Consider the following 27,744-nt stretch of genomic DNA (forward strand, 5'->3'; position numbering starts at 1 on the left):
AATAGAAATGAGAAGTGAAATCTCAGCCATGAGGCCTTCTTCAGGCTGTGGAAGGAAAAATAACGAGGTTAACTTTGTTCTTTTTGTCTGCAGCCCAAAGAAAGTCTCAAAGCTGGAATGTCGCTTCTCATCACAATATCTATTTCTAGCACAGCAGATTTTTTGTCAGTTTTTAATTTTTTTTTATTTGACATTGCTCTCAGAACAGCATTATTAATTTTATTTAACATTGTACATTATTCTGGAGCACTTAATGTGAGAATTTATGCATATTGACAAATAGGAATAGTGTCATGGACCTGAAGAATAGACTCATTTCTGATAGATTAAGTCCACTAAATTCAGAAAGAATATTTCCAGTGACCTGTACCAAATGAGTGAAACAGAACGGAATACACCCTTCATTCACTTGAGTCTTTGTCTTGGACACATTAAAGTCAATAGAAATGGATTTTTTGTGTTATTATGGTGTATAGCCTGTCATATATCTCTTGTTCTCGGTAGATTTTAATGATCTGTATGTTAAAAACAAACTTTTCATCCTCTTTGATATCGAGGCACAATCCAAACGTTTTCTATGCAGGAAACAGAAGTCAAAATCCTAAAGCCTGCTGGGCGACACGTGGGTATAAGTAAATGCGGAAAGTATTCTCCGAAGAGTCGGATCACTCGTGGAAAGAGTAGGGAATAAACCTGCAAGCACCAGTTGGTTTTGGCCGCCAGGGTGGAACCCAGAGTCACCAAGGCTTCTTGCAGAGCTGCGTGTTCTTGGGCAGCGTCACCCCAATGCCACCCACGACACTCCAAGCCCAGCACTTGGGCTGCAGGCGGTGCAAGGGCTGCCCACTGAGAGAGCCAGCAGCTGAACAAAGCACAGATAAGGGACACGGCAGCAGCTGAACAAAGCACAGGTAAGGGACACGGCAGCAGAGCACCACACGGATCCAGCAGGAAGGGTGGGCAGCCCCTCGCAGGGCTGGTAGCCCCTATCACCATTGCAGGGAGGGGGAAAAAGGCACTAAGTCATCAAATGACTTAGTCCATGTCAGACTCCAAAGCCAATGCCCTCAATGTCATTACCAGGATCTGAAGGGGTACAGGAACCTACAAAACAGATTTCACTGCAGGATCTCTTCTGTCTCAGGAAAACCATTGATTTATGTTTTCTTCTGCTGTCCCATTCCACCAGGCTTTACTTTCAGGAATTTAAATTATTTTCTCAACTATAATTACCTCCTGGACTAATTTTATTAGTCATTATTGTATTGGAAGTCATAGAAATTGTTTTCCCTTAATCAGATCTTTTTTGAATTACTTCTAAGCAAAGTTATATGATTTGAAAAATGGGAAATGCAGAGAAAACTCAGTTTTCCCTTGTTATTTCCCATTCCAAGCAAAAGCCCCATGATATTTTTGAATTATTTTTAATGAAACATTTCAAATCTGCATCCAGTTGACTGTGGCATCATACCATAGGCTGATATCTTAAAATATATTTAAGAAGAAAAAAGTGAATATGCTGGAGGTAAACACATTTTCAGGAGTGCATTAAACTTTGTCCCGCAGGGTAGCGGAGGCCCTGAAAACAGAGAGCATTTTCATTTAAAGGACCGGTAAAGCTTTTGCTGTTCTTGCTATCAGTGCTCACCTAGCTGAGCTAAGTTGTTGAATGAAAATTTAATGAAGGACCAAGCTTGAAATTCTGCCCCAGTGCACAAAGCTTATAAATACCCTACAACGATACTGCATCATCACTATAAATTATACATGTAATGGTGCTGAAAGTTATGTAAATTCCAAAAAACTTTAATAAAGTTGTACGCTGACATTGATTGTGTACAGTAACAGACACAGCTTTATCAAGTGATTCCGAGCTGCAGTAAAAGCGAAATATATATTCACTTCTCTTGTTTATTCCCTGGAAGAATAAACTGAAAATCACCAAATTATCCTCCCTTCACAACTGTCTGAATATTAATTGCAGTCTTGAAGGGCAACAAAACGCATATAGCATCACCAAGACTAGTAATTAATCTGAAAGTTTCAAATCTGACATACTGTGTACATAGTGCTGAAGTGATAACCCAGAGAATGTATTCCTCCTTTGCCACTGATGGTCTATGATCGTTCTCCTGGATACACTCAGAATGCAAATTTTTCAGACTACAGACAAAACAAATTGCAGCCACTCTGAAATCAACCCCAGGCACAATCCTCTTTTCAATAAAATTAAAAGTTGTGCTTCAACCTTTAAAAATAAAATGGTGGTTAAGTCAACATCTCAGCCAGTCAGGTCTGCAGTGATTTTATTTTCGCCCTTTAAAACTGATTCCAGAATAAGTGAAATTTGGTAATGCAGAGAGCTGATAACCAAACTCTCACTCTTTGGGGAAATTCCTTTGCCCTTGCTATTGTTGCACTTACGGCAGCATCTGCTGGTAAGCATCATTTTTCATTACTCTGATTATTTGCACAAGGCTCAATCCTTTCTAGCACACTGTGTTATAGAAGGAGTTTTGCTGACATTACTCTCTCAGGAAAGCATTTCCCAAAGGGCTACTAAGAGACAACAAGGACAGATATGTGTCCCAGTTTTCTCCAGTCTTTCTAATTTCTTCAGAAGGAGGAGAAAGGGAGGAGAAAAAAAAAAAAAAAAGGCTGTTCCTGTAGAACTGGAAGCTCACTTTGCACAGAAGGATCAGACTTGTGTAAATGATGCAGACACCTCTCAATTTGCAGGAAGTCTGAAGCAACAGCAGCACTTTGGTACCAACTGCACCAGGGATGTTACTGGAGAGTAGATCTGATACAAAATGAAGATGAAGACAGAGTATGAATTTACAATCGAGTTCAGTATAGTCTCATTTCAGTATGCCTTTAACAGGTATGTGAGGATTTGATTTGTGATTGATATCATTTTCTGAAAAATGATTTCAATTTTCAAAAACTGGGGAATATGCCACTGTCTTTACACAGTCTCTAAAAAAATCAGTGGCACACACAGATTCTCTACTTAACTATCAGAGTATCTACTAACTATCAGAGTATATTAGCACTGTCAAGAATGCAGCATTAGTCAACAATACTCTTAGGGTACATGACCCAACCCATTCTAGTACCTGTTATGTTGCTGTATTGTGGTCACAGACACATGGAGCGAAAGCACGTGACTGAAAACCTTAGCATTCTTGAGTGAAACATTCAAAACCTATACTTTTGAATTCCAGGTTATCTAAAGTAGATTGCATTTTGGATTTACTGTCTTATAAAGTCTACTGTCACCAAAAGATCTTCAACATAACAATCTTTAAACAAAGAAAAAGTAGATAAAAAGATGTGCTACAAAGGCATCTGTCAGAGATGAGTTCACCAGACAATCAGAGATCAATGATAAGAAGATACGGATCTCAGGCTTTAAAAGTGCTACAGTTCACTCATTTTCAAGCAGTGACTTAATTCATCTTATTATAAAATCAGACTGAAAAAAGCTCAGGTTCAGAAAGAGAACATTTCTTAGGAAAAGAAACATTCAGATGCACATTTTTTGCAGTGGATTAATTTCTCTTTCTTGAGGAGAACCCTCGAGGTGGCCCCACGCCACAGATGATCTTAAATCCAAGGCAGTACAATCCTTATTGACGCGACACACAAACTCAGCTTTCAGCGGGACGCTCCTTAATGCAACGCACCAAAGACCATCCACAGTGAAGGTTTCTGAGGAGACCGCCCTTCTTGCTAGGCAGTGGCACAGAGGAGCAATTATCCCCTTCTTCTCTGTGGGGGCCAGCTGGGAGCTCCAGGCTGCCGCCTGCCGCTGCCCTTTCTTTGCCCTGCCCCACAGGCAAATGAACCGTACAAGTCACCACAGCTTTTCAGATCCAGCTTTTAGCTTCTTAAGGAAAGCCACAGCCACCTGACCCTCCCAAGGTCTGGGGTAAGAGTGGGGCTTTTCACGGGTCCAGGGCTGCAAAAGCAAAAATTCAAAGAGCAGTCAGCCCACCTCTTCAAACCCAGCCACCAGCAACTCGGTAACCTCTGGCCTGCGATGGTTTGTAGAAAGTGCCAGCAAATCTGTGTGACACTTCAGTTCTGGAACACCTCTGGTGATTGTTTCTGAGTTTCTACATCACAAGGCAAAGAAACTCTTGATAACCAAGTGTCAAAAACAAGCAGAGTAAGAACAATGCTGCCTCTAAGTCTTAAGAAATGATAAATGTTTGCCTGCAAACGTCTGTGCAAATTCTCCGGTGGCTGACAACCCCTTAGCCTCACACCAACCCAAATAAAGTGCTCACCTTATGCTTGCATATATGCGCTCCTGAAAAGCCCAGCTACCAAATATGATGTTTCTGATGGGTAGAAATATTCTCATTCCTTTTGCATTTCTGCAGGCACTGTTTTACTTTGTTTATAAACAAATTCTCTTTCTCTCTCTCTCTGACATGTGCATTCCCATGTGCACCCATGGTGATTTATTAAAGCATTTTATAAAAAAAAAAACGCAACTAGAGGAACAGGAAACTTAGGAAACATTGCCTAAAGGTTTTGACTAGGCTCAACTATCCCCCCAAGGCAAAAAAAAAAAGTAGTAGTTAATACCCCCTACAACAACACAAATACAATTCAGACCTCTCACACCACACATACATTACTCTTAGCATACGCTTTGCAAGGGAAAGGTTTTTCCCTCTGTCAGCTTTTGACTCTAGTCTTTCATTTTCTTTGCTTTCTTATAAGTGCCTCAGAACAAAATATTTTATTTCACGGTGAATGGAACCTTTTGTGTCAAACTAAATGAAATGTTTCAGTCTTTCATTTCAGCAAGAAATATTCCATTCATTACTATTTGAATAAATCTCTCCCTTTCCCTTCCCCTCCCCTTAATTTCATAGTCTGGTTTGGCAAAGAAACAGATGACATGACTGCACTGGTTGTGAGATATTCTTCTCTCGTTGACTCATTTCTACCAAATTCGACAGTCAGAGTTCAAAGCCATTGCGTGAGTTTTGTGAAGAGCTGCGTCTTAGGGGAGGACGGAGACCATTTCAGGACTCCCCACTGAGGAATAGCCAGGGAGAAGTTCGCATTTGACAGCGACTTGTGGGCCAGTCAACACGTATTTACTGCCTGGTCAATTAGAAGGCGCCGCGCTCTGGACGAGGCCCGGCACATATGCTGCCTCTCACCAGCAGGCGAGTCGGGAAGGAGGCTGAGGTTAAGGGGGACTGACAGCTGTATGAAGATGGCCCTTGGGGACACGAGAAGGGACCTAGAAATATCTTGGTGCTGAGTCTGAGGTTCTACCAGTGTGATGGGAGCTGCAGGAGACACGAGACACAAACCCGTAGGAAACCAGGCCCGGTTGCTCCCCTGCCTGTGAAGCTACTTACTTTAGATAGGCTGCCAAAACAAAATCAATTATTTATATAACCCCACTCTCAAATTCCACCCACCTCCAATTTTGAAAAGTGAACAGTTATCAACGGGGAAACTGTCGGGTTTTCTTACTTCAGGGTAATGTCTTGGGCCCTGACTTAAATTTCTCCAGACACTATCAGGGAGACAGACAAGGATCCTGTAGGCACACAGCTTCTCTGCAGAAGTTATGAACATCTCTGCCCTCCCAGAAATCTCAGACATTGTGATCCCTTACACTCCAAATAAGCTTCCAGATCAGTCCAGTCTTCCTTCTCATGAAACCCTATAGCAGTTATTAAAGAATTGGCCTGCGCTCAATAAATTTCCCATCTATTTATTTGCCCTTAATAAAAAAATGAATCTGTCCAGAAAACTAAGCAGGCCACCAACTGCCAAGTGCAAAATACCTGTCTTGAGGGCACGTAATTATGGCCAAGATCTTGCCTCATGTAACATAATCAATTGTCTTGGATGCAGCCCATCAGCCTAGCCAAATTCCACAGCCAAAACAGTTTATTAAGGACAGTTATCTGCCTCTGCATTCAAATTTCCTAGCTATGGTAGTTACGTGGGAATGCAGGGTTTCTTTTGAAAACACTTTCACAATTTATATCAACAAAGGTGTCATAAAACTCCTCCTTTGATGTGTTCTCAAATCCAGTTCTGCTGCTGCAGCTGTAGTAAGAAAGATTTAACCCTCCCCACTTCTCTGAATCCCAAAAGAGTGATCCTCAAAAAAACAATAAGTAAATGGATCATCTTTTTCGTTTCTCAGGATAATCCTACCAAAGCTACCCCACGCACTTATGAGCTGCAGTGTATCTTGTCAGCTTACTTGTGAACACAATTACACCAGCCCTCCTCACTCATGCTAAGCAACATCTTCCTGTATAACTAACCCTTACAATCAATTTTCAGAGAACAGTGATATTCAACACAAATAAGGATGCAGAATTTACAACCTGAATATTTTGAGGAGAGGGCCAAAAGACAAGAAAAAATCATTTTCATTATACTGGTATATGTTTTTGGATCCAGGTGATTAATTGGATGGCTAGTATTAAAACAACCTCATTATTGGAAATTGATTTTTTTTTTTCTCCAAAACAGAGCTGGAGCTTTCCTGGGGTTTAACCTGTCATTTGCATAGGTTAATTTTAAATGGCAGTGCAAATTTAGCTTGAAAAGATAATTACAATATTTCACCTCCTTTCATCTCAGGTTATGTAAATGAGACTTTAATCTTTTTGCAGTTCATAGTATATTAATAAGTAAAAAAAAAACTTGATTTATGTTATGCTGTCAATCATTTGATAGTAACAGACTGAAATGAAGGTACGTGGGTACAAATCAGGCTAATTTTCAACTATTCTCTTATATCTTTCCTTCCTTTTATCCATAGGCTAGTTGCACATATTTTAGATAAGCAAGTGAATACAGAGATAGTTTTGACAGATATCTTATTAGATTGATATGTCATTTTTATCAGTAGGAAATCATTTCATCTCTCTGATAAGCAAACTATTTCTAAGACAGATGGTTCTTTATGCTGTACTTTATTGTCTAAGGCTTAACAGTTCTGCTCACCTCATACACAGTCTTGTATATATTAATGATTGATAAAATCTTCTTAGACAACCCTTTTTGGTTGTCCAGGACAAAACTCAGGCTCAAAACACTTTGCCCAGGTTTTCCCTTTCTATCTTCATATAAGTTATCGATCTTATTGCACACCACAGAGCTTGTAACATTGCAGCAATCCTCCCTAAAAGGCCTAACACTACAACTTGCTGCAAAACCATGTAAATACCAATACTCCCGCCAGGTCTGTATAACATTCATCTGTCAGTTGACCTTCTTTTAACTTGTTTTTTTAACACAAATCACAATATTAGAGTGTTCAAATTATCCCTTCACTAGATAAAGATACTTGGATCCAGGCCATCTCATCTTTAAGCCTTTCAAAAATCAATTGTTCTTTAAAATTAGTCTTTTATATTAAGATTCTAAGTAAACTGATTAAAAATATTAAAATAATTTCTTATTGTTATTTTTATTATTATAATTATTATTATTAATATTAACTATCTTTATCAACTCATACTGAAGCAAAGGAACACGGATATTTAAACCTTCTAATGGTGCAAGTAATTTTTGATAATCACTGTCCAGTTCTGGAAATGATTTCTCAATAAAGGAGCGTGCCTGGCTTTCTACAAGATATCTTGGCTTTCTTGGCTATCTATGCAAGATAACTGGCCCCTGAAAAAAAAGAGATGATCTAAAACACAACAAACAAAGAAGGTATTCAGACAGACTTTGAGTTGCTACAAATAGAAAAGTAATTTATATCAATAGGAAATCTGGCTTATGATTTACATCTACATACGACACACCACCCTTTATCTACTTTTTGTGTCAAACCCAGACTTTGTATTTTCTGTGTCATTTTATAAATTTCAAGGAGAAAATATCAAAGAATAAGGAATAAGAAGGTCTTTTCCCAATATCTGATCTAGGTTGAAACAAAAATCACCAAGTATTCCCTTATAATTTTTTAACCAGAAGGTTTTGATTACAGAAGGCTGGGCATTGGTGTTGGTACTTGTTTAAAATACATCTGTAGGTAGTTTGAAATTACTTATGTCAGTGTCCTTCCAAAGTAAGTAATTTTAAAATTTTCCCAGTGGTTTTCTAAGGGAAGTAATTTAATAAAAGGTAACACAATGCTCTGCTTCCTGACTGTGTGCAAGGAGGATCTTCGTTATTTTTCCTTTAATTTCTCCCACACATGTTCAAATGCATGCACCCTCCCTCCCACATTTTCATAACTGTACAGTATAGAGTTACTGTATTGAAAAGAAAATAGAAATAATTAAGTCCTCTGCTTTACTACTAAATCCTCCAGGTCACATTCCTACACTTCTCCCTAAGTTTAATTATTAGACACTTTGATTCATTAAAGTCTACTTCTGGACATAGATGCTATCACATTGGGAAAAATACCCTTTTGCAAATGAGAATCAGGACAAGACTTGCATTCTCTTTTTAGCTCTGGTTTTCACTGATACTTACATAAAAGCAATGATAATTTTCAAAAATTAAGTGGAACTTCATTTAGCTGCTGCTGAAATATGACTCTTTTGGCTGAGGGCTAAATAAGCTTTGTTTGCTAGATTTTGTCTTTCACCCATGCAAAACATGTTAGTTTGTGCAAAACTTCTTCTAGGCCCAAAACTCAGTGCAGTGGGGGGGGGGGGGGGGAGAACAGCCTATACTACAAGGTAAAACAAAGTACAAAAATCTAGAAGTTCAGCTTTGGTAATGACACTAAAAGATTCAGGAATGTAAAAAGGAGAGCGAGAACTAGAACTTTACTCCACTTCTTTCAGTGAAAATGCTTTACAGTAAAAGGTTGTTTTCCTCTTGGGAATCAATCTACTCTCTCTTTTTAATGTGTTACACAGTCTTCTCCAGAGTAGTAAAATGGTAATTCCAGTACTGAAAGCATTTTAGTTATTTGTTTGTTCTCCAAAGAACAAATCACCAGTTTTCACTGGGGAAAAGCTTCTAGCTGAGAGGCTCAGATATTCAGTGTTTCAAGGTTTTGCAAAAGAATGTTCAGTCTTACTTAATCTTTTCTTTTTTCCTCCAACCACTTTTTGTTTCTGTGAAAAAAAGAGATTAAGAAAAAGTAAAACAGAAATTTAAGAGCCTCATTACTAGAAGCAGAACCCCTTTTTAAAAGCAAAAATCTATACCTTTAATGCTTATCACACAAGGTCTTTCTTTGGAGCCAAACAGACTGTAGCTGGTGTATTGAATAGGAGCACAATAAGCATCTGTCTCTTTACTAAACAAAATGGTCATAAGTGCATCAATCTAATGTAATAGCAGGAATGTCATTGAAATAGAAAGTTGTCACAGGATCAATGTCCCCTGCCTTGAAAATAAACATTGTGGTTTCGACTCAGCACTTATCTAGCAGCAGGAGACCATTATCCTGTGATAACATCCTATTCTATTGACATTATCTGTTAACTAGAGATACTCAGATAGTGAAATATCAGCTTTGTTCACGTTGGATAAAATAAGCACTCATTTTACATCTGTTATACATAATTATCAGGCATGCGCATTTCTCACAAACTTGAGTGGCTTTAAAAATACCAAAATGATTTACAAAACAGTTTATGACATATAATATCGTTCATACAGCCACCGAATGTTCTTAACTGAGCCAGAGGTAGAGAAGCCATCAGGATTATAGCTACCTCCACATTGCTTCCTACTGCTGCCTAGCCCTTCCCTAGGTATTAGTCTGTCATTTGCTTGTCACATCAAGTTGAGCTATCATTTTTCCTTTTCTAATCTCTGGTCTGAACTATCTTTCTAATATCTATTCTGACTGTCTTACAGCCTAGGAGCCTTTTTATGGTGTTCCAAGACCCATTCTAATGAAGCAAATAAATCAGGGCTGAGCAATGCTTTTGACAAATAAAGAAGGGACTTGTGATGAGCTCTTCCTGCTACTAAAGTCTGCATGCATCTCCCTCAGCGATCAGCAAAGCAGAGTGTTGCTGAATTACATACTTTCCTGAGTCCTTTGCTTTTCATTATCTATTTCCTAAATCCCTCACTCCTTTAGAATTTAGCTTCCAGCTAGCTTCATACCGGAGACTGCCCTCTGGCATATGGGCTTTACTGACTCAGGGCATCGTGTTGTTCACGGACGTGGACCTTTGCTTCCTCTAATCACCTTCCTCTTCCTCGAGCGTCCATAGATACTCACTGACAAACCTGAGGGCACCTTTCTATGGTATAAGTCTTCATTTTCCCCTCCTTTCATGTGATTCTACCCTCATAAGTAAAAAACATTAAAATATTAAATGTATGAAAATTTTAAAAGAGGCTATAGAGCAAATCCAGCCCCTGAAAGTTAGGAAATTGCTTGAAATGCCATCTAATTTTCAAGAAAAGTCACCCTTTTAGAGCCTAATAAAATTGCAACATTACTACAAAAATTAGAATTCTTTTGCAAATTCCAAAGTGAATTTCCTCATTTTATTTCAAAATTACCACATATTTCTATTTTTAATTAAATAACAAGCATAAAAGAGCTGGTCTAATTACAAGCTTAGGATATGTCTAACTGGGGGAGTTGCAGTTTTTCCCAGTGAGCTGAAGTAGCCAGTTGACTACATAATCTCGTGGAGAGTATTGAAGTGGAATAGAATCCTTGTTGAAAGTTTAATGTCAGCTGTATTCCTCTGCATGCATAATGTGCTTCCTACAGTCAATACTTGGGGAAGGAAAAAAAAAAAAAAAAAAAGGCAGCTGCAGAAATGTTGAATGAAGATCAAATTAATCTTAAAATCAAAAACAACAAAAAAAAAAAGGATACGAGCATCTTGCATAATGAGGAAAACAAAGTTAACCCAGCTGGCTAAGTGTGCTCTGGGGCTGCTTTATGGGACAAGCTCCCTGGCGACGCCCGGCTACGTTGCTCCACTTGCTGCCCTTTTAGCACATGTCTGGCACTGGAATTTTATCCCAGCTTTCCTACCACTAGCCAGATTGGAGCTTCCCTGGGACCTGCTTTGCAGAATGCTATGCAAGGCTTTGCCTCTGTCAAATCCCCAAGTCTACTTGACATTTATTTGAGGGTTTTTTTTTTCCTAAGTCTGCACACTCCTTTCGTCAGTCCTTTACTACTTAACAAAATCATCCATCTACTATATTACCATAGTAATGCGAACTCAAAGAAGTAATAACTCAAAGAAATGCCATTTTAGGAACGGTCTCTAAACAACACATTTTCAAAAGCTCTACTAATATCTGTAGCAGATTTCACAAAATCTGCAGTGAAGTCACTTTTTAAATAGAAGAGCACAGAAAAATTAGTACAGTGAGAAAGTGTTCATCTTGATGTAGACCTGAGATGACACAAGATGTTCATAAAGAAGTTTTATATCTAGCTATCTATCACTGCTAAAAAAATCCATGTATAACCTACTTGATGTTGCATAGATCATTTTTAAATAATAGCAGAGATTGTTTATAAATTGATTCTTAATGCAATTTATCCAAAGAATGTTGGGCAAAAGAGATATGCCTAAAGCAGTGGCAAAAGGGGTTTCTGTAGTGCTCAGGTATATGGATGAAATATTCTTAACAATTCATTTTCCTACAGTGACAATCAAATTTTTGGGGGAAAAGTCTTCCCCGTTGCAGCCTAATTGACCCCAGAGACAGGCTGTTAAATATCTATGTGGAAATCCAGAAGGGATTTGTTGCATCACGCTAATGAGAATAGAGGGGATAAACTGGGGCTTCATTCCATTTTTGGTATTAATGCTAATAACATATCGATATATCATTGTCATACAGATATCTACATACAATATGCTAAGGTCTTGAATAAAGAGCAAGTGAGATGCTGAGCCCAGCTGGGCAAGGCTTTGCCTTATACACACTACAAACCAGTGGTCAATTCAGGCTGAATACTGAAAACAAAGTATTTGCCAGCAGAACAGCCCTTCATGGGCATGAAATGACCCACGTGTGACGACAGCTACATGCTCTTTCCTACATCAAAACACAAAGGTAACCCGCAATACAGTATCTGGTTAGAAAAACAAAATCTATAGTGAAATTTCTTCCTTCCGGATTCATTTTTTATTAGCACTCCTGCAGAAAAATCAGTTTGGCTTCTCATTATTAAAAGGAAGTATTCATGAAACATATGATACTCTGTACAGGCCTGTTCACTTGTTCCTTTTTGACAATTTCCGTAAAGAAACTTTTAGAAATCACAAGTAAAAAATATATTGGTCTGATCCTTACCTGTAATAATCAAGGTTCTCTTAAGACCAGCATGATAAACCCTGAGGAGAACAGGAATCTCCAAAAATTAACTTGCAGAACCCTACTTCAGTCTTCCTTTCAAAGAAATAGTATTTTCCTGCTTTTCAAATCCCATTTTAAATGAAATACATTGTGGTCATCAGTGCTCAAAAGCACTTTTTTCTTAGCATGTTGAAGTCCTATCCACACTGCCTAATCTCATAGGCTAATAGGGAAAATGAGGGCAGAGGGGTTTTTTTTTAATTATTGTTTTGTAAAGTTATGAGTGTGTTAAGCAAAAAAAAATTCAGAAGTTTTAATTAGGACTGTGAAGGAAAAATTTTGTGAAAATATTTTTGTTTAGGTTTGTAAGAAAGGAGACAATAGTGTGGAATTAGCATTGTTTTGGGGGGAAGGGAGGGAAGGGTTTCTGATAGCCTGAAACAAAATTTTAATCAAGAAAAGTTTCTTCTCTCCAACAAGAATTGCTTCTCAAAAAGTCGAGCTCGAATATAATCCACCTGTTGCCCAGGTGCAGGTCTTCTGCACACAATCAGAACTACACACGTGTGCTCAGTGCCTTTGCCTCCAGGCTGTTCGTCACTTGGAGGTGGATCTCCCCCATCTTCAGCCCTACCATACCACTCTCTAAGACCAAACATCCCCTTAGCCATGTGAGGAGGAAGGTATCATGGCAACTAGAGCACTCAGAGCTGCAAGACCTTGATATTTGAGCGCTCGTTCAATGGAAGCTTGATTCATTATCCAAAACGGAACAGCCCCAACTAGGGCTGGAATTCCCAACCTCTGGAATCAGCACGTGGCAGGGAAGGTCTTAAGTTCAGTTCTGCAACCGGAACGAATGGAGCCGAATTCACGGAGCAGCATCCTCAGCGAGTGCCCGAACTCCTGCTGCGATTCCTGTGCAGTTCTCATTGCTTTTTCACAAGCAACTTAGAAAGTTCACGCTAACATTAGAAAGGAAACTAAAGGAATCAAGAAAATCGCCCCCACTTCCAAACCAAACTCTGTCACTAAAATTCACCGCAGCTCCAAACCACACTTTTCCATATTTCGCCGCTAACAGAGTACCTACAGCAGGACTCTCCATTCTCTTCCAGTAAGTTTCAGTGGTTCTGCAGCAATTCTGTTCAGTAATCAATCATGATTACGGGCTGTGTGCTGTACACACAGCAGAAGGAATTAATCTGGGACAGCCTGGGGGAGCATCCTAATTAGGGCTGTGCTGAAGCAGCGGTTGTGTGAGCTCCTCCTCACTGCACATTTTCCATGGGTGCAATTGCCTCCCTCCAAGTATCTCACCTTATAAATGATGCACTATTTTATCATATTAATTGGCCAATTACACCAGTGCAATCTGGAAGGAGGATGTCAAATCTGCATACCCTTACTCTTCAAATAGCATGACGTATTTCACTGTATTTCTTAAAAATCACCAGATACCTACTACTTCTAAAATCAAACAGGGAGTACAAACATGCTCATATGACTATTATATGTAATAAAATAGATAACATGGTGTTTTTAGCCCTTTGATGATCTGTATATTAGTTGTATTTGTCCCGATATCAGCAAACTTTGAAAATATTCCTCTGCTTTGGTGGCATTGATTCATTTTGGAGAAAGGAGATCAAAGCAAAATAAAGAACAAAAAATCCAGCACCAGTTGCTGGTTTCAATCTCCACCAGATGAAACAAAGTCCAAGAGCACAAAAATAGGGGCAGTTTGGAGGTTTGTTTTGTTTTAATCTGTTTATCACCTTCCAGAAGAGCCTTGGTTGATCAAGAAATTACCAAGGAGAAAAGCACAAGTAGCCACAAGCCAAATGGCTTCATAGTCCAAAGAAGCAACAAGTAACTCACTGGCTATGGAAGGAAAACATCAGCCCTTAAGCAAGCAACAGTTACATACACCACAATTTTTTCCTTGAGATAAGGGCTATTGGCCTGGATTTCTCAAAAAGAAACATCTAGAGAGTGCCTGAGCAGCCTTACAGTAGGATTTCACTCACATCTGTTTTCTGGCATTTCTGGATTACATCCTAAACACTGCTGTGATACTCATTTTCTCTCCTTTACCAGTGACAGCAAAGGACCATATCCAGGCCACTGCATCCAAGTTCAGGGCTTCCTGATCCTAAATAAATGTGTATTGTCAATAAGTTATGCCTGTCCACAATTTATTGAGACAAAAGAGGGAGAGCTCATGAATAAAACTGTTTTGCAGAAACTTTCCTAAAGGATATTAAGAATTCCTTATATCCTAAATCCTAATATACTATCATAATCCTAAAGGATTCCTGCTGCAAATTGATTGGGATTGAAAGAAGGCTAAACTGTTCCTTCCCCAAGTACTTTGCCCCATTCTATGCAAAGTAGAGGGAAACAAGTATCTCTCATTTTTATGTCCTCCCCTGCAACTCCCTTATTTCCTTCTTCAAAGAAAATGGAAAAATCAAGGCTGTGAAACTCATTTTCACCCTTTATCCTCCCTGTGTTTTTTGGAAAATAAAGTTTCTTCTGCAATTAGAAAGGCAATAATTTCAAATGCTTACTATAAAATAAAAATGTTGAGTTGAAAATACCATTTTTCTTCTGCACTTCTAATTGAAACCATATCAACAGCATTTATAGGAAAAAAAAATCACAAAAAGTCAACTACAGGGTGTAAAACAACTCCTGTTATTTCGTATAATTGAATTAAAGCCTATTAAACTTTGAAAGGAGTACCTTGGAGAGAAAAAGAAATGAAAGAAAGAGAGCCTCGGACGTTGAAGCCGTGGTGCAACATTTGTTCATGCTCCGTGTCTATACTGCTGAGCAACAGGAGCAGGACGAGAACGTGCAGGAGCAGGAGGAGCAGGAGGAGCAGGAGGAGCAGGAGCTCGAACGCGGCACTACGCGCTTGTGCAGCCTGGGGGGCGGCGGGCGATGCAGCCCCCATGCCAGGGCCCTGCACAGAACGGCTGAGAGCGCAGAGCGGGCTCGTGCTGCTCCTGCGCCCTGCCTGGCATTCAAGCGCTTCTTCATTTGATGCTCCCCACTCTACAGCCACATTTACCCCTTCACGGAGCCCGAGGCTCGCTGTTCCTCACTTCAGACAGCACACACACAACCAACAAATTACTGCTCTTCAGCATTTACCTACGCGGCCACCTTTGGAGAGCAGAGATACCTCGACTCAGCGCCCGCCTCTTCACCGAGGCTGTTAACAGGGAGCAATTACAATCACTTCTGACGAGGCCTTTCAGGCTGCTGGGGCCCATCAAGTGGAAAACGGCCCGAGAGCAAAACAGTTCACAGAATTCAAGCAGCTGTTTGACAGCAGATATTTTTCTGAGTCTAATTTCATATCAAGGTCAGCTTGGCTACTTGCTGTTATTTCTTCTATTTACCTAGGAAATTCTTTGATGGGTGTTTGTTCCAGTTTTAAGAGGCAGGTTCTGTGGTACCTGGGCACCTTCTGCTCAACAGAGGGCAATAAATAAATAAATAAATAAATAAATAAATAAATAAATAAATAAAGGAACTTATGGTTAATTTACATATCTACTGTCTTCCTCATTTTTTTCCTTGAAAGATACAAGAATTTTCCTGGGAGTGATGTGGCTGACTGGAGAAAAGAAAGAAAGAAAAAAAATCTACAGGAAACCTACAGTGTCTCAGTACAAATAAACACAAAATGTGACCACAGAAGCAAGGCTCAGCCTTCTGCTGAGCAGCTACACTGCAGGCAATTGCTTGTACACAAGTTAACTTATTCAGAGGGTCCCTCTACGTGGTTCACAGTGCATGAAAGACGCCGTTTCAGCAGCTATCCGCTTGATACAGAATTCAAGCAGCAACCCATGGATTAAGGTTTCCTCAATTCATTATCTCTGCTCAGAAATACCCAGTCACCTCCAGAAAGCAGCTGCCTACTGAACTGGAAGCATGACCACCATGGCATTCTGAAAAGATAAGCTAAGTACAATAAAAAATACAGAGAATGGCTGCAGTTATACAACCATAGGCTCTTAAGCAAAACTGGAGGTGCATCTCTCCTAAAATCAAAAGGGCTGAGCAGTTCACAGAATGCCCTCCCATCACAGCTGAAGGGCCTCTGGAATGTTGAATTAATTACATTTTTTAAATTATCACATTAGAGCCACCGGCCTTCTGCTTAAGTACTAGTCTAAATATTTTTTTGTCCAAAAAGAATATGAGACCTACAGGACATGACCTTTTTTTTTTTTTAAAGAAAAAAAAAAGAAAAGCCTGTTCAAAAGTAAACAGAAGGTGTGATTTCAAAGTACACAGCTCCTAATGCCTAGAGTTTTGCTGTTTCAACTAACATTGTGCCAAACTTATGATGGGCAAATCCTACTAAATGGCTAACTCCCATCTACAATTCCACAATGTCAGCAAAGCACAGAAAGCATCCATTCCCCTGGGAAAGTATGGACAAGGTCCATTTATTATCAGAGACATGAAAAACACCTTGAGTAAAGAAAACCAAAATAGTAACACTAAAGTAGAGCAACTAAGTAGTCTGCTTCTGCCTCATAAGTAACTAAGCTCAGCATGAAATGGTTGGATTTAGAGAACACATTACGTTGCTTTCTGAATTAAAGGAGACATTTCCATAATGCTTTCATTAGTCTAAAAGACTAAAACGTTTCACTGGTCTCTGGCTGCAGGCAGAAGTCTGACTACAGAGCATGTTGCTTATTCACAGGTTACTCCACAGCAGAGTTTTCAGATACTGTATTAAAATCATTGGAGATTTCTTTTTTTCTAGAGAGCAAGGGAAAATATTCATCTCATCAAAGCCCTGTTTTATTTAAATATATAAAATCAATATGATATGGTCAACATCAACACTGAAGATGATGGTTTGTAAGATGATTTTGTCTTATCCTTTGTTATCAGCTTTTATCTCCTTATCACAACTGAATAAATACATTGTGCTCTTGGTAGTTGGTTTCTTCCACCACAAAAGTGGCCATAAGTAGTAGTGTTACTTACTGGCTTATCCTCTCAACTGTCTGAAAGTGTTCTCATCCATATTAAAAAATGTAGACTACTGAATTCATTTAAGAAGAATTATTATGAGTCACTTGAAGGGGTTTGAAAACCCCAACCTCCGTAGCAATTTAAGAGACTAATTTTAGACTCTTCCTTTTGGGCAGGTAGGATGTAAAATGCTTGTATCAATACCATGACAAAGTTAGCTGAGCTTTGTCGAGTGCTGCGGCATTCACAGAACCAGCTGACACTCTGCTACCCCCGAGTTACTGCTCAGGTTAATAGAGGAGCAAGCCCAACCAGAACATCGGTACCGACTTCTCTAGCTTAACGCACCTCGCAATCTTGACTGAATCGATGGAGTCAGTGTCCTGTTTTCCGCAAAGCAGCCCCTGAGGAAGAATTTTTCAAATCCAGAATATCTTTTCTGGTCATTACCATAGACACACAAATGCTCTTCCATCCTAGAGTAACCAAAAAAGTTAGGGTTAGAGTCATTGTGTGTGCTGTGGGAAATTAAGATTTGGGTCCTGCAAAGCCAGAGGAGACGGTTTCCTACATTCCCACCAAACCGTAAATGTGAGTGATAACGAATTCTTCCAAATATGTATTATTTTCTTCAGGAACACCATGCTGACTGCATTTGATCCAACAAAAGCACACAAAAACATTTTAAAACAGCTACAATGTTCACAGGAGTGAGAAAAAATCATTTCTACCTCAGCACTAATGGCAGACTGCCATACCTCAAGTCAAAAAAAAAAAAAAAAAAAAAATCCACAAAAATGCCTGCAACCTCCCAGGCAATACCCATTTACTCACTTGAACATAAAATCTGGAGTTATATCTAATGAAAATTATTCATCGGTCCAAAATATAAGCCTGTTTGGGGTGTATGTGTTGCACTGACAGCAGTGCTACTCAGATGTTGCACTTAAACCAGCATTAGAAGTTTCACTTGGCACTAGATTTTACACAGCTATATTTCTATAAAAATAAGATGTTTTCAAATATTTTTATAAAGCTTTTATTGTTACAATAGAATTTTTGTAACCCACACCATGTCTTTATTATCTAGAGGAAGGGAGCTATAAAAGTGCTACTTTTAAAATCAATTTATTCTCAAGTCATCTTCCACTAGCAACCGCAACCTCACTCACTGCTACTTTCAGTTTAGTACTTGCATTTCTGTAGAAGTCCTTGCAAAATGCACTTTTTTTCCCTTTATTCTCAATTACAGGTTTCAGAAAGAAAACTACACTGACAAACTGACACTAGGGAGACCTTTCAGCGAGTTAGCCCAGAAAGGGTCAGCTTTAAGTCTCTGAAGTACTTAGAAATGTATTGTACATGCCTCTACCATCATAATAACTGAGAACACTGCTGCTGGGTATAAAATCCGTGGTCTTCTCTGATATTAGCCTTCACAGTGCTCAAAACATAGTATATTGAATGCCATTCGTGATGAAGCGCGAGTTGGAAATGGAGGAACAGGAACAGTTGATGAAACTTTCCGGAAAAAAAAAAAAGAGAAAAGAATAAGCTCATGGATAAAATGGGCGGTCTGCAAACACAGTATTCTACTATGGGGGCACTTTCAACACCTCAGTGATAATAAGCAGGAAGATCTCTCCCATACACAAAGAGGAAGCTTCTGAAATTAGAAAACTACATTTTGCTGTATCAGCCACTATGCACTTTCATCAGAGGGCAGAGCCTCCATCCTTGCACAATTTTCCAATTGCATTTTAAGAGAGACATAGAAGTCTATTGCTGACCAGATGGGGAAAAAAAAAACAAAATTTCAAAATGTAGCTTGCAACCCTGTTCTAGAGCTAGAATTCGAAGCGCAGAGCTCAAACCCCAAAGATAAATGACCTCTTTACTAAGCTAATAGGTATTCTGTGATGAATGCCTCCTTCCTCTACCCCATTGTTTCAAACCTGAAAAAAATGGGCAGTCAATAGTTTTGGCAGGACTGATCCCTCTCCTCTCTGCCTCACATACCCCCACCCAGTGCCAGCTACACGTTGGACCTCAGAGCTGAGCCCCCATGTAAGCATTTTGTTGACAGAGACATAATAAGTGGTTTAGAAGAATTTGTTTAAGCAGTTAGGTACACATTTAATTTTCATACTCAAATACCCTGCATCTTAAAAAGTCATTCCAAAGATTTCGAATCGTCTCCTGAATAGAGGATACCTCCCTGAACTTGGAATAAGTATCAACTTTGCATTTGTTGTGAAAGACAAACTGAGATGCACAAAGAAGGAGCACAGCAAATGATGTCGGATCAGCGCTTCCCGTGGAGCTCTATCCTCTGCTGTAGGGAAGCTTTGCCTGGCTTTTAAGGCCAGCACTTTGCCAAATCCCCCAAGATAACATTAGCCTACTAAAGCAAAACAGGCTTCCCTCCCACCCCCAAAGTGTTAAATTCCTTGCAAAAGTTGCTAAGAAACAGTCACAGCAGTGAATTCTTATTCTGCGCAAAGTTCCATGGAAATTCAGCAGGAGGAGCAAAGGGATCCCCACGCAGAGCCGCGCTGCGGCCGCGAGCGCGAGTTCGCCGCGGCCGGGCTTTGCCTTTGCTCTTACAGAGCTTAAGTGCCAAAGGGAAATGAAAACTCTGACACTCAAGTGTTTAAGATACAGTTTTTCCAGCTCAGATTTAATTGAGTTCTTTGAGCAATTATTCCCAGGCCTCGACTACATATTTTTGTAACTTAAAAACAAAACAAAAACAAGAAAACACAGCCAAACAGTAATGCCTTATGGAAAAAAATAAAACAGCTTCAAGCAATTGAGATGCTAACTGGCTTTAACATAATACAACTTAATGGCTTCGAAAGGACCATTCCAGTTAATAGTCTTTTTGTGAGGAATTAAGTAAAGCAGTCGTCTCATCTTTCATCTGCTGAGCCCTGGAAAGAGAGACCAAACACGCTGCCTCCCCTCGCTTCCCTTGGGAACTTTATGTAGCGAGAAAAATGAACACAGAGAGGCCTGAAAAGAGACTCTGTTAGCAATTAAAATCTTTTCTCAAAACCTCTTATTTCACAATTGTATTTGGTGAAAGTCGGGGGATAGAAACACGAGCAAGGAAGAGCATGGACTGTACTGCTGCAGGCACTACCTGAAGAGACAAAGTCAATGAGTTTCTAGAAAGCAGTCAAGAGAGGAAGGAAATCACGCCTCAGATATGAAGGTTTTGTTCGATGGGTTTTCTGTCAGTTATGAGAAAAAAAAAAAAAAGAAACAAGTTTTTAGATGTGATCTGATACAACTTGTAAGGAAGCAATTTCCAAAGGGCCCAGTTAATTCTGGAGCCCTGTTATAAAAGGGCACTTCATGAGAACTGCTGTAAGAAACCACCAGACAGGCACTCCTGGCCAGGAGCAACTTTTTAAATAACGAAGCACCTCCAGTTGCACTGCCCTGGCACCCTGATACTCTGTCACAGACCCAGCACGTCCTCTTTATGAGGGAAGAAAACTCCCTCTTCTATGTGAGCTCAAGGACACAGAGCGGGGTACAAAACCAAACCATGTAATAACACAAAATCTTTAATTACACAGAAAAAGAAAAATATCCAGTCATTGCCATTCAGAATTACCTGATAGTGGTGATAATTTTACTTCCCACAAAATAACAACTAGCATTTTCACAAGCCCCATTGGCACAAAACATAAGGTCAGCACTTAGCATCTGGAGCCTCTCCCTGCTAATGAGCTGACTGCTGCCCAACACTCCCTGACTCCGGACCTCGCTCGCATGGAGATTTCACCACGTTTTAGAGGCCTTGGCTCACCATTTCCCATGACTCTGAAGGCATCCCGGGGCAGAAGCTTCTCAAAAATCCCTTCCTATGGAAGGGAATCTCTTCCCGGCGTGTGATGCTCCTCCCGTGACCACAACCAGTTCTTTTCTTCAAACGGAAAGGTTGGAGGACACCTCTGTGCGTGCCTAGGACATACTGAGAGCATATGCACTCTGTGTAAAATACAGGTTAAAACAGGTGAAAATAGCTACATTTACTGGTATCTTTGTACTGTTTTCTAAGCTTGTCCAGCCAGCTCCAGTATTGGGGAGAATTTCCTCAAGTTCTATGAATTTCCATATTTTAACATGTTTCTCCCCACACAGAACTTCTCACTTTTCTGCTCCTGAGATTCCTGAACCCAAACCTCCTATAAAAAGCATTGAAATGCCAAGTGCTTACCAGCACAGCTTGTTTGGCCACGCAATGGACTGAGTATGGAAGTGATAGCATAGACTATTAGTCCCAGAAGACCACACAGCCGAAATAAATGTACTGGTGGAAAAACTGGTTAACCCCAGCTCCATCAGGTGCTTGCCAGATGCCCAGCAGCAGCCTCCACAGCAGCCGGGTCCTGTAAAGCTCACACTGCTCACATGGGCAGTCCCCACTTCCACCCAGGAAGGGCTTCCCTTGGGATCTGCTTCCTGGATCTCATCAATGCAGTTCACTAATACTTGCTTAAGAGGGAGAGAGCAGAGTTAAGGATGTGAACTCAAAGGTCAACACACAAAAAGAGAGGATGATGAAGTCGCAGAGGACAACATGTACAGAAAGCATTTTAAGGAGAAGGAAAACATTTATACATAATTACAAACATAACCATAATTAAATATCTATATATGTTGTGGTTGTTGCCATGAGCTGTGCTTCTAAATAGCTCAAGCAGTCTATGGAGACTGGCAGCCATTTTCATATCATTTCAGTGAAAGATGTGAAGAAAAAGCAAATGTTCTTTCTCTGATGGAGCTTTTTTTCTTTCTCTCTTACTTTGTTGTCCTTAATTTAAAATGAGAGTCATTCCAACAGAAAATATCTGATTGCTCTTTGAATACAGAGAAACATAATGGAACAGATTAGCAAGGTGCTTTGCTAGCACTGATGCCTGTTGCTGGAGTCTGTTGTCATGAAAGTACTTTCTGAAAGCAAGAAGAATCTGTCAAGTTCTCAGCATTAGTCTCTCTCTAACAGAATTTCCACAGATTAATTAACTCAAATGTCATTCTCTTATAGCTGCACGCACTCTACAGAAGAGTACTCAGTAGCTGCTGTGTGTTTTGGATCAAACAAAGCTCTGCAGGGATACAATCATAATTCCCACAAATTACTACAGCAGTGGAATGCTACAAAATAGCTTCTCAGGCACATTGTGGGGAAAATCTCAGCGTTTCCAGAGCCAAAGGTTAACCTTTGCATTTCCTCATGGCTGCAGGTTATCTGCTGGCCTCTTTATATACATGCAGGAGGAGGGAAGGGGCCGTCTTTGCCGAGACGCGGAAACACAGGACTCCCGCTCCACTCAGGAGGGTGGCTGTGACACGTAGGAGAAAATACTAAAATCCAAAACATTCACACCTAAGAGGTATGCATATGTATGTGTATATATTTATCCATCTATCTATATATATATATATACACACACACACACACATAGATTTTACAGCTGCCTCTGAATGCATGTTTTGCAATTTTGTAGGTATGAGCACTCTGTAAGAGAATTGTGCATTTTCTCTATCGGTTTAGTTAACCTATATCATGTAAACAGCGTTTATGCTCTTATGGAGGCTGCAAACTGATGTCTGCATTCAAAATACCTGAAAAACACTCCATTTTATACAAAATGACTTATTCTGCTCAAGCAAACACCACTGTACTCTTCAAAGCAGGACTGTGCCTGCATCTTTATGTAAAGGCACAAGAGTCAGTTTGAGCAAAACGGAGAAGAGTCCCCTATGCCAACAGGCTGGTTGTGACTTCACACAAAAGTTTGTTGCTCAGTATTGACTGCCAAAGCAGTCTTTCCTCTCCCTTATGAATGAATGGTTTTTCCTCCCTTACCATCAATGCTCAGCAACACAGAATCACATCTATCTTTTCATTTTTTTTTCTTTTTTTTCCGTTCAATGCCCTCCTCAAAATAAAACTAAGAAAGTGGTGTAGCTCAAATCATCTCCTTCCAAACAATGTAGTTCTTTTGCCTTTACAGCTTTTCCTGGGGAAAAAAAAAAAAAAAAAAAACAGTTCTCCACAGGATTTTGGGGATAAATGTAAAATACTGCACAGCCAAATCAATAAGTATATGAACAGGTGGCAAAAATGCACTGAAAAAAAAATAGATTTGAATGTCATACAGAGGAAGTCTATTAGATCTACTTTAACAAAATCTATCTATCCAGTACAATATAATTACGACAGAAGCCGGAGGGAAAGAAAATCCTCTGATTCTTGCCATTCTCTGAGCAACCACTAAACTAACAGTTAACAGGGGCTGAACACTTTCCAGGCTAATATAGGGAAGCATTATGACAATCCTGTTCCCGAGCTGCTCTGAGCTTAAATCAGCATGGGTATATTAAAATAATGTCACATAATTTTCCTCGTGAAACTATCATTTCACTGTTACCTGGAGGGATACTGTAAGATACGCTATAGTACTATAAATGTAAATATTCTGTACACCAAGCATTCCATGAGAATGGAAGCTTAATGATGTTTGTATTACAACATCACTGCTGGAGTTAGGGTTGTATTAGCATTTCTGTGATAACCCACCCTGCCATTTCCCAGAGGTTTATAACTAAACTGCAGAAATTTACTACAGGCTGAAATATAACATATCAACCAGGAAATCAGGAGTGTTTTGTTTGTTTTCATAAGAGACAGCCATTCATATATTCCAAGATTTTTTTTATATATATATGTTAAGAATACCTTTTCTTTTTCAACTTAATGAAAAACACTAATAAAAATGATTTTAAGTATAAAAAATCTAGCCACAACCTGATCTAAAAGAATTAAACTGAATAAAATATGAGGAACAATTAAAATATAATTTCAGAAAGCAGTTTATGAACAGAGTAACTGCTAGGAATAAAACCCAATGAAAATTGCCAAGATCCTGAGTTTCTTTAATGACTAATTTTCCTTCTATTCTGTTTGAGGACATGGCACCAATTTTGTTGGCACAGCTACAGGTTCAGTCCCCGGTTTAGCGATACACTTTTAAAATACAGGTTTCACTGTAACATAAGCTGAGCTATAAAACAGTTTCTCCTTCTGAAACACACACTGCTTTCCTCTAACCGCTCATCATTTTCACGCTATAGATTATTCTCACCCAAGTAGCCACTGGGTCCAGTTGAAATCCCAAGTAGCCATGCAGGGATCAAAGTGTCCACATCATTATTCTACTGCCTATAGGTTTCAAGGTTGGTTCTCAAGGAGTCTTTTACCTGCTCAGACCATATCTGATATGACTAAGGCAGCTCTTTATACAGCCGTGCTTTTAAGGTAAAACTTTGGTACTCATTTATATTTCCATCATTTTTTCTTGGTTGTTGCTGCTGCTGCTATTGCCTTCATGAAGGTTATAACCGAGGACTAGGTTATTGCTGCCTTAAGGAAATAAAAAATATTCTTTCTCTATCTGTAGGATACTGGAAGTGATTTGACTCCAGCCCTCGTGTAGGCTTTTGCTAAAAAAGAACTGCCAAGATGTTCTGTAATCCAGCCAAAAACTGAAGAGAATAAACCACTGGCAGATTGGAATCTCAAATTTCAAAACAATCTTACAGCTTAATTCCAGAAGCTTGGATTACTGCTGTGAAGATTCATTTTGCCCAGAAAGTTAAGAGAAATGATAGCATTTTCTCATCAGCTAGAAGTATTTATCTTTAAATTGGGTGAACAATGGAATTTTGAGTGGAATTGGAAACATAAGCACAGGAAACAGCTCAATAATCAAAATCCAGCAATTCTGGACATATTAGAGACATTAAGTTTGAGAAGAGTCTTTGCTAGTTGCATTTGCTCTGCATTACGCAACCACAGATAGAGACACACTCTTCTGTGCATTGTCTATGTACTTCACAGGAACATGGGAAAATACTAAAGATCATTTAAAAAATCTAAGATTTGTATTCTTAAATATTCCCAGAGTCTGTTGCAGAAGGAAGAATGAGACATCCCTTAGGACAGGAGTCTTCAGAATGGATATAGGAGGTAGGATACAGGAGTCAGAAGCCTTTAAGATGCATCCAAATGAAAAGAGGCCATTATTAAACTGCAAAATACTCACAATAGCAGCAGCATCTGTCAATGTGCATTTAAAAAAAAAAAATCACAATATCACTTGAGCTCTTGAACAGAAATATGAAAATGAGGGCAAGAAGTCAATTACTTGAAGCTGGCTCTTTAAATACTTATATTTAATAAAGGAAACATGAAGCCTGGAGCAAGAAAAGTACAACAGCCTTGAGCATCATGACCCAACCATCATACAGCAATGTCTGCTCTTTGTGTTTGCTTCTACTTTGTGACCACAGTCACACGCTCGTGCTCTCCTTCCTTGACTTGCCCATAGAGTTTCGAGTTCTCACACTCCAGCAGTTTAATAGGAATGGGTTTTCTTCACATGAAACCGGAGTGGGTAACCTGTCTCGCAGCAGTGTCAAGGAATGCTTGCCACAGAGCCATTCAAAACACTGCCAGGACGGACCTTGGGAGGACCTGCACGCAAGATTACAGGCAGCTTGTTCATCTGAAGTGTTCTTAACCTTCAGCACTGTGCCTAGCACATGCTTCTCCAGGAGTCCATTCCTGCCTAATAAATGGCCTGAACCCACCCAATACCCTGAAACAGATGACGGGGCAGTTCACAGGAGGGAGGGAAGTACAGGGCTCGGCATGAAGTGCAGATTCCAAACCTGGGCATCCCTCCCGGCACTTACTTTCTAGACAAGCTGTATATTGGCTCTCCAGATGGCAGTCTTAAATTTTGCAAACTTTATCATACTACCTCCAGGTTTCAGAGTCTCTTATTTCTAATATTCTACATTTTCCCACTTTGCAGCTTCCTCTGCAGATGCACTGAATGATAGTGTTATATCACTCGGTCTGAAGAATTCTCATGGAAATCAATTTGACTAATGCACACACAGCATAAAAGGGCATATTCAGCTGCAAAGAGAATGTATTTTCCCCTGGACTGGAGAACAAGAGCAAGCATTTGAGCTCGAGTTCTATTTAGGAGCTGCAGAGAAGAGATGGCTTCCCTGTGGATTAACATTTCCTGACTTTGCTCTTCACACAAAGGTTACAACTACTTATGTTATATGCAAGCGATGCATAATAATTAGAAACAGGGCACATAGCCTAAATCATCACACTTGTTAGCATTTCAATGCAGATATCATTTTAATCCTTGAATTTCTAATGTCAACAGTAGCTACTTAGAGTTGTCATTGAAATCTTCCATTTCTATCCTTCTTATATGGCATCTACATACATACATTGTTCATTGATTATGACTTGGCACTGCTGGTTTTATACCCTTGTTGTACATTTACACAGATATGAACTTAAATTGATAACTTAGTACATGTTATAAAAGAGGGGAATTATGTTTGAATTAAAAGCATTGGTGTTACTTAAGATCCTATTCAGCAGGACTGCACAGAGTAACAAAGGTCAGCCTGAGATAGGCATTATTACGTTAACACGCAAAAGAATGTGCAGTAGTAGATGCTGTGAAGGATTTATTTTATTATAAAAGCAAGGCATGGTTTAGGAATAGCTTTCAGATACCAAGAGATAGGCAGTGACAGTGGATTATTGCAGGTTTACAAGAGAAACCGTTTTCATATCAGATGAAGCAATCACTTTAAAACGGGAGCCAGAAACCCAAATCCTTACAGAGCAGAGGAAGATACCCCAGGAGCTTCAGAAGGAAGCTTTCTTTGTGCCATTGTTTTCAGCTGCAGACTCTTTGGTAGCAGATCTCCCTGCTTATATTAAATTCATCCTGAAAATTCCTCACACTGACTCTCGCACTTCATGCGTTGAGAACATAAGGTTCAATATTTGCAAAGCTGTCCCAGTTAGTGACAACTAGTTAAATCAGGACGCTTCCTGCTAATTAAAAATAAATATTTTGGACATTTCTTACCCAGCAACTGCCCCAGAAGCCTTCTTCCATTTTTTTCTGGGGCCTGGGGAAGGAAACAGGGAGAAACTTCACTTTTCTGCAGCTTCTCTGTGGAAGGTCATGAGAGTTGCAAGGTGTTTAAAGCCCTGTATGAGTGAGTACTGAAACACACTTCATGCATTACTTATGAGACTTCACTGAAATGTAAATCTGAGTGATTTTCATGTGTTCCCTTGGTCTTAAAAGAAACAACATTTACTAAGTCTAAGGAATCGTTTTCAGAGTTCAAATTCTAAAGAGAAATGTGTAGTATGGTGAAAATTATTAATAAAAAATAAACACATGTCCAAGCAAATAAAGCTTCTGCACTATAAAACTGCACATTTGTCTGCATTAATGTTTAATGCATTTGTAAAAAGCAGTCACAAAAACCACAAAAACGTCCTGCAACCTACTAGCACTTATGATCACAGCAAGAGTCCAAAGAGGT

Source organism: Nothoprocta perdicaria, unplaced genomic scaffold (assembly GCF_003342845.1).
Source record: "Nothoprocta perdicaria isolate Ctin4 unplaced genomic scaffold, notPer1 scaffold_2, whole genome shotgun sequence".
In the NCBI taxonomy this organism is placed as follows: Eukaryota; Metazoa; Chordata; class Aves; order Tinamiformes; family Tinamidae; genus Nothoprocta; species Nothoprocta perdicaria.